Source organism: Panulirus ornatus, chromosome 6 (genome assembly GCF_036320965.1).
Source record: "Panulirus ornatus isolate Po-2019 chromosome 6, ASM3632096v1, whole genome shotgun sequence".
Taxonomy (NCBI): domain Eukaryota; kingdom Metazoa; phylum Arthropoda; class Malacostraca; order Decapoda; family Palinuridae; genus Panulirus; species Panulirus ornatus.
Window position 1 is genome coordinate 52,116,526 of NC_092229.1, and position 6,000 is coordinate 52,122,525.

The window sequence follows — 6,000 nt, forward strand, 5'->3', positions numbered from 1 at the left end:
TTTCATACGTCATGAAGGAACTTTGGAACATATATTTTGTAACTCTTGCTAGCAATAGACATCTATACACAGGTGCTTCCTGAGAAAAATTATCCAAGATACTTTGAAGCAAAGATGTGGTTTTCTTACGATTATTTCGAAACGTATCTTGTAAAAGTAATTCCTGCTCCCGTATCTTGACTTCTTTTCGCCTTTTAGGAAAATTTCCATCGTGTAACTTAATCCCTTAATGTACACTCACTATCATTACTACTAAATGCTGTCTTAGGATGTCTGCGATGTTCAACACATTGGAGAATATAACCAAACCACATAATGTGTCTTTTACGAGAGTGTAAAATACGACAATAAAGCATATCAAACTACTTTGCAAGTGTTGGTCCATATACAATGTAGTTCTTATCATTTTCATCTTGTTATCAGACACCTTCAAGAAATTCAAGACAATATGCCTAAGAGAGAATGAATAACCTGTCTACACACCAGAACTAGGGCTTATGTTATGAGTTTGGTGTAGATATTTTGCGTAAATGAAGTCTTGGGGCTAATGGTAGAGTTAACCATTATCGCTATAATGGTAGAGTTAACCATTATCGCTAAAATGGTCAGAAAGGATACAATGAGACACCATCCTGGACAGATATCTCTGTTTTATTCCAACAGCAGACTGAGAAAAACAAATATCACGGTACACCTGCAGACCGAGGCAAAACTGCATTACCCGAATATGCTTCCCAGGGAACTAGTGGAGTGAATGAGGTAACAGAAAGCAACGAACACCGAAGCACAGGCCCCAGTTCGTAATAGCCTGAGAGGAGAGTGGCTGAACTGAACCTTTGACACAGCGGCTGGCTCGAGTGTTCTCCCACAGTCGCAATTCCATGTTGATCTTGCTGATAAGCGACCTTTTGAGAACATTTCCCTGTGTTGTTCGCTCATATTTGTAATCGCTGTGTCGCTTTTCTTTTTTCGCTAGAGCCGTTCGTTAGTGGTGAGTTTGTATTGTTGATTTGTCACTGATTTATGGATCTACATACATTTCCTTGCGATATTCCGATCCATTATCATACAGAGTCCCATATTGGTAAGTTCATTATATCAGCCACGGGCTTATCAACAGCTGTGGATATCAAGGTCGTTGACGACAAGTTATAACCATTAATCGAGTAATCTTGAGCACCTACCTTAGGTGTATGAGACCATATAAACTCCCACTGCATATATGGCCCTTGTGAACGCATGTTTACGAAAATTTGCTTTCATCTACTGGCTCACTGGTGACTTCAGAGAGAAGTCATGATTCAGTTAAAACATAATCTCATTTACTCACTGTCTTCACGTAACTCATAGTGATCGATGGGTCAACAGAATGTGAGTGAATTACTGGAGGATCAACTCCTAAAGTGCTGACCAATGCCTTGAGTGTTCTTGGATGATGTCGGAAGCGTGTGTGAGGACCTGGACGACGCTCAAGGAATAGGGAGAGAGAGAAGGGAAGATGCATAACTTCTCTGATTTTAAGGTAACTCGTTGGCTAATTGTTGTGAGCAAGGCATCAGAACTTTGACAGGCTAATTTACCTGGAAGTTATCGTCATTTGTCTTCGGTAAGACGTCACGAGGCTGGGCTGGGAAGGTTTGATGGTTTACTGCCGCCCCATGAACGCCTGTGGGTCTGGCACCAGCTGGAAGGGTGATACAGGCCTCCAGCGGTGGTAGGTCTAGAACCAGCTGGAAGGGTGATACAAGCCTCCAGCGGTGATGGGTCTGGCACCAGCTGGAAGGGTGATACAAGCCTCCAGCGGTGGTGGGTCTGGAACCAGCTGGAAGGGTGATACAAGCCTCCAGCGGTGGTGGGTCTGGCACCAGCTGGAAGGGTGATACAAGCCTCCAGCGGTGGTGGGTCTGGAACCAGCTGGAAGGGTGACACAAGCTTCCAGCGGTGGTGGGTCTGGAACCATCTGGACAGGTGCTACAAGCCTCAAATGTCTGTGTCTGGCACCAGCTGGATAGATGGTGTGTCTGAGGTTCGAAACAAAAACATATCGATTTATTTGTATGAGTTAGATAAGATAATGCTTCTGGTGTTTACATTTAGGGAATACATTTACTCGAATTTAAATGTAGTTTGACATTATATTTTATTCTGGAGTGCACTCATCCAGATAGACCCATCAAAAAAGTCCATACAGAAACGAAATTCTTTCTGACACATATATAGTTATGCAGAAACCAAATGACTAACAGTTACATAAATGCATGTGATCGCACGCCGATCAATACATATATGTACATACGTAAGCATTTGAACACATACATTTGAATACTTGTGAATACCCTCATGATCACGCAGAGAAATTAATGATCATAAACCATGAATACACGATACTGTATGTACTGAAGCTCATAAGTATGGCATTTATTGTTATTATCATTATCATTATCATTATCATTATTACTTTTATCATTATTGATATAATCATTGTTATTACTATTATCATTATCATCATTATTATTATTAGTATTATCATTATTATCATTATTATTATTATTATCATTATCATTGTTTTTATTATCATTATTATTATTATTACTACTATCATTATTATCATTATTATTATTATCATTATTATTATTAATATCATTATTATTATTATTATTATTATTATTATCATTATTATTATTATTATCATCATTATTACTGTTATATTATCATATTGTTATTATTATCATTATCATTATTATTATCATTATTATCATTTTGTTATCATTATTATCATTATCATTATCATCATTACCTCACATGTCACAGTTCTTCACACCTGTCATGGTAAATGTTTTGTAGTTCACAACCAGGAACCAGACAACTGAGTCTCATCTTTCTCTACATTTTACTGTTGCTTCCCACGAACTTTACCCGTGTGAAGTCATCCGACCCTACAGTGATGTGTTCAAATATTTCAAGATAATTATATCACAATGTCGCTTCCTGCCTCCTCGACCTACTGACGTCGTAATTGGAGTGGGGCTCGACCAAGGTAGCCATAGGCCAAGACTGGGGATCTACCACCACTCACATCTTTAATCAAAAGACTTTTTGGAGACAGAGGAGGAAGGGACGTTCTCTAAGGAGAGGGAGAGGCCCACAGAGGGAGAGACTTTGTGAGGCTGGGGAGTCCTTGATGTTTACAAGTGTTGTGAAAGGACAAAAGGGAAATGTACCATCTTAGGTCAGATAAAAGATATGATCTTAAGGAAAGACGCACGACTTAATGTCAGAGAGTTAAAGGAGGTTCTGGAGTAATATGGCCAGGATGGAAACCAAGTTGATGAAGGTAGAAGTCGGCCCACAGTCAACCCAGCTCTTCATCTTCATATATATATATATATATATATATATATATATATATATATATATATATATATATATATATATATATATATATATATATATATATATATATATATATATATATATATATATATATATATATATATATATATATATATATATATATATATATATATATATATATATATATATATATATCAGCAAATTACGGTATCAAAAAGGTTAAACTCAGTTGAAGGCATCACTGAGGCAAGAAAACTATGACACCATGATCTCTTTATGATGGCTTTATGACAGACAGTTCTGAGTCTTGGCACACCAAAGCTTGGAGAGAGAGAGAGAGAGAGAGAGAGAGAGAGAGAGAGAGAGAGAGAGAGAGAGAGAGAGAGAGGCGTCACAACCTACACATGCGGGACATACTGACTGAACACGACGAAAAATATTGCACTAGCCAGAAGGAAAAATATCTGGTGAGGTGTTGGAGGATGGTGGGGGGGGTTAAGACTCTCTTGGTGTTGGAGACGTGATCTGCTTCAACCAGAAGGTGAGGATTGTGGAAAAGGAATGTTCGACCAAGTCGCTCGGGTGACCGAGGTTCTCTCACTCGGTCGTGGAGGAATATAGTGTTGTTGGAGTCAGCGAGACGAATATTTCTTTTGTGACCCTGAATACAAACTTGTTGAGCCTGGTTGGTTGGTTTCCTCTGCCGTATGATGGAGGAGAGAGGGAACTGACCTATGAAATCCAAGCTGGAAATTACTTTTTTCAGATGTTCTTTTTTAGATCATCAGGAACACCAAAAAAATGAAGGCGAAATTTCTGGCATGGTATATTATTATTTTTTTTTAATTGTTGTGAATGCTTCCTGACAGAGTCTGATATCCTTTCATTGCGAATGCTTCTGGCTAAAGGTAATTCATGTAATTTACGTAACTGTAAGGTAATTTCTCTGATGTAATATTTGAATTAACTCTTACAAATTTCTTTAAGAAAATATTATAGTTGTAGGGGGAGAAACAGAATGCAAAATTACCACACCTATAGAAAGGAATAGAATTAACAATGAAAGTCAAGCTGCAACTGTGATTTTTAGTTTTTTTATTTCAACCAAATTAGAAATCTCTGTAATAGATTATGGTGTACTGTTTAATCACAGGTAATTAAAACTTAATTCCAAAACAATTCTGGGAGAGTATAAAGCTTAGACTTGTTGTTAGAATTAAATGATGCAAGCCAAACTTCCATTTCTAAAGATAATTGCACGATTTTTCTTTTTTGGAAAGCATGAAAACTGTATTTCTATAGCATGAGATAAACAAAACCATTCTGACGTAGTTCCAAATCACAGAATACATCATTTACGATCCTCGTGGAAGCCCATTGCGTTAACAGAAGCGATAGTGTTAACGATAACAGCATGAATAACACGAGCACAATAGATTTCGAGGAAGAGTATCACAGAGAGCAATGTGCTGTATGCCACCCAATGAACTGCTGAGCTGTAGGACTAGGGTTCGATTCTTGCTGGAGCAGAGATAAATCATTATACTCCATTCTATATGTCCAGTACACGTTAAGAGAGATACACATACACCTAAGAGAGAGTTTAGATGAGTGTTCATTATGAAGTATAGGTGAATGCTGGGCTACCGACTGCAAAGAATAGCATCGTGAGCCAACTAAAGGATGGAGGTTTGAGAGGGAAAAAGTGAGGTCATCCATTACAATACTAAAGTTTAAAACTTTCGTAAAGTCATCGAAATTGGGCAAAGGGTCGTAGTTTGAAGACAAGCACGTCTTTGTGAAGCACAAACCTCATCTTCTGACATCTTAATGAATGAGCCTATATATGAATACACCTAATGATTATCGATTGCTTGAGGGTCATTAAGGCAGAGCCCTTGATATACGCAATGAATAGAAATCACGGTAATAAATCACTTTAATGGATATAAGAGCCTTTCAACTAATAGAGGGTCATTACCTCAGGATCTTTAATATACTCGTCAAATATAACGCATGAATATTATTACAGTGGTAAATCTATAATGAATGTAATGATCATCGACTGGTGAATGGTTGTTAGGCAAGATCAGGTAACAGACAAAAATTATGACACACGCACACACACACACACACACACACACAAACATATATATATAAGAAACATATTGAACATGTAAATAGACTAGTAAGCCAAGTAAAATGTCTAGTGTCTGACAGATGCTTCTAAACCAGTAGAGATGAAAATGACCTTTTAAACCAGTAGAGACAAGGTAAAGGACCTTTTACTTCACAAGAGATTGGAAAATCACCCTTTCGTACCACTGAATCAAAAACAACGAAAGGTTATCCTACCTCCCTGATCGCTGACGATTTAATGCAAGGATCTGACAATCGACAGAAGCTGAAAAGGAAGTTGAAAATTTGCCCCACACTGTTTTAAAAGATGGCTAGCGATAACTACCTGATAAATTTTTCCGTCGAGACCAGGCGAAGGAATATTCATGAAGACGGAACGCTAGTGGCTTAGATTATTAACATTTGCTCGGTGCTGAAGAGAACACGTCTCGCCATCCATGAGTAATGTACTGAGGAGAAAAGACAAATGACATACTTTTATTTTCCAGGTGAGCCAAAAGTCAGTAA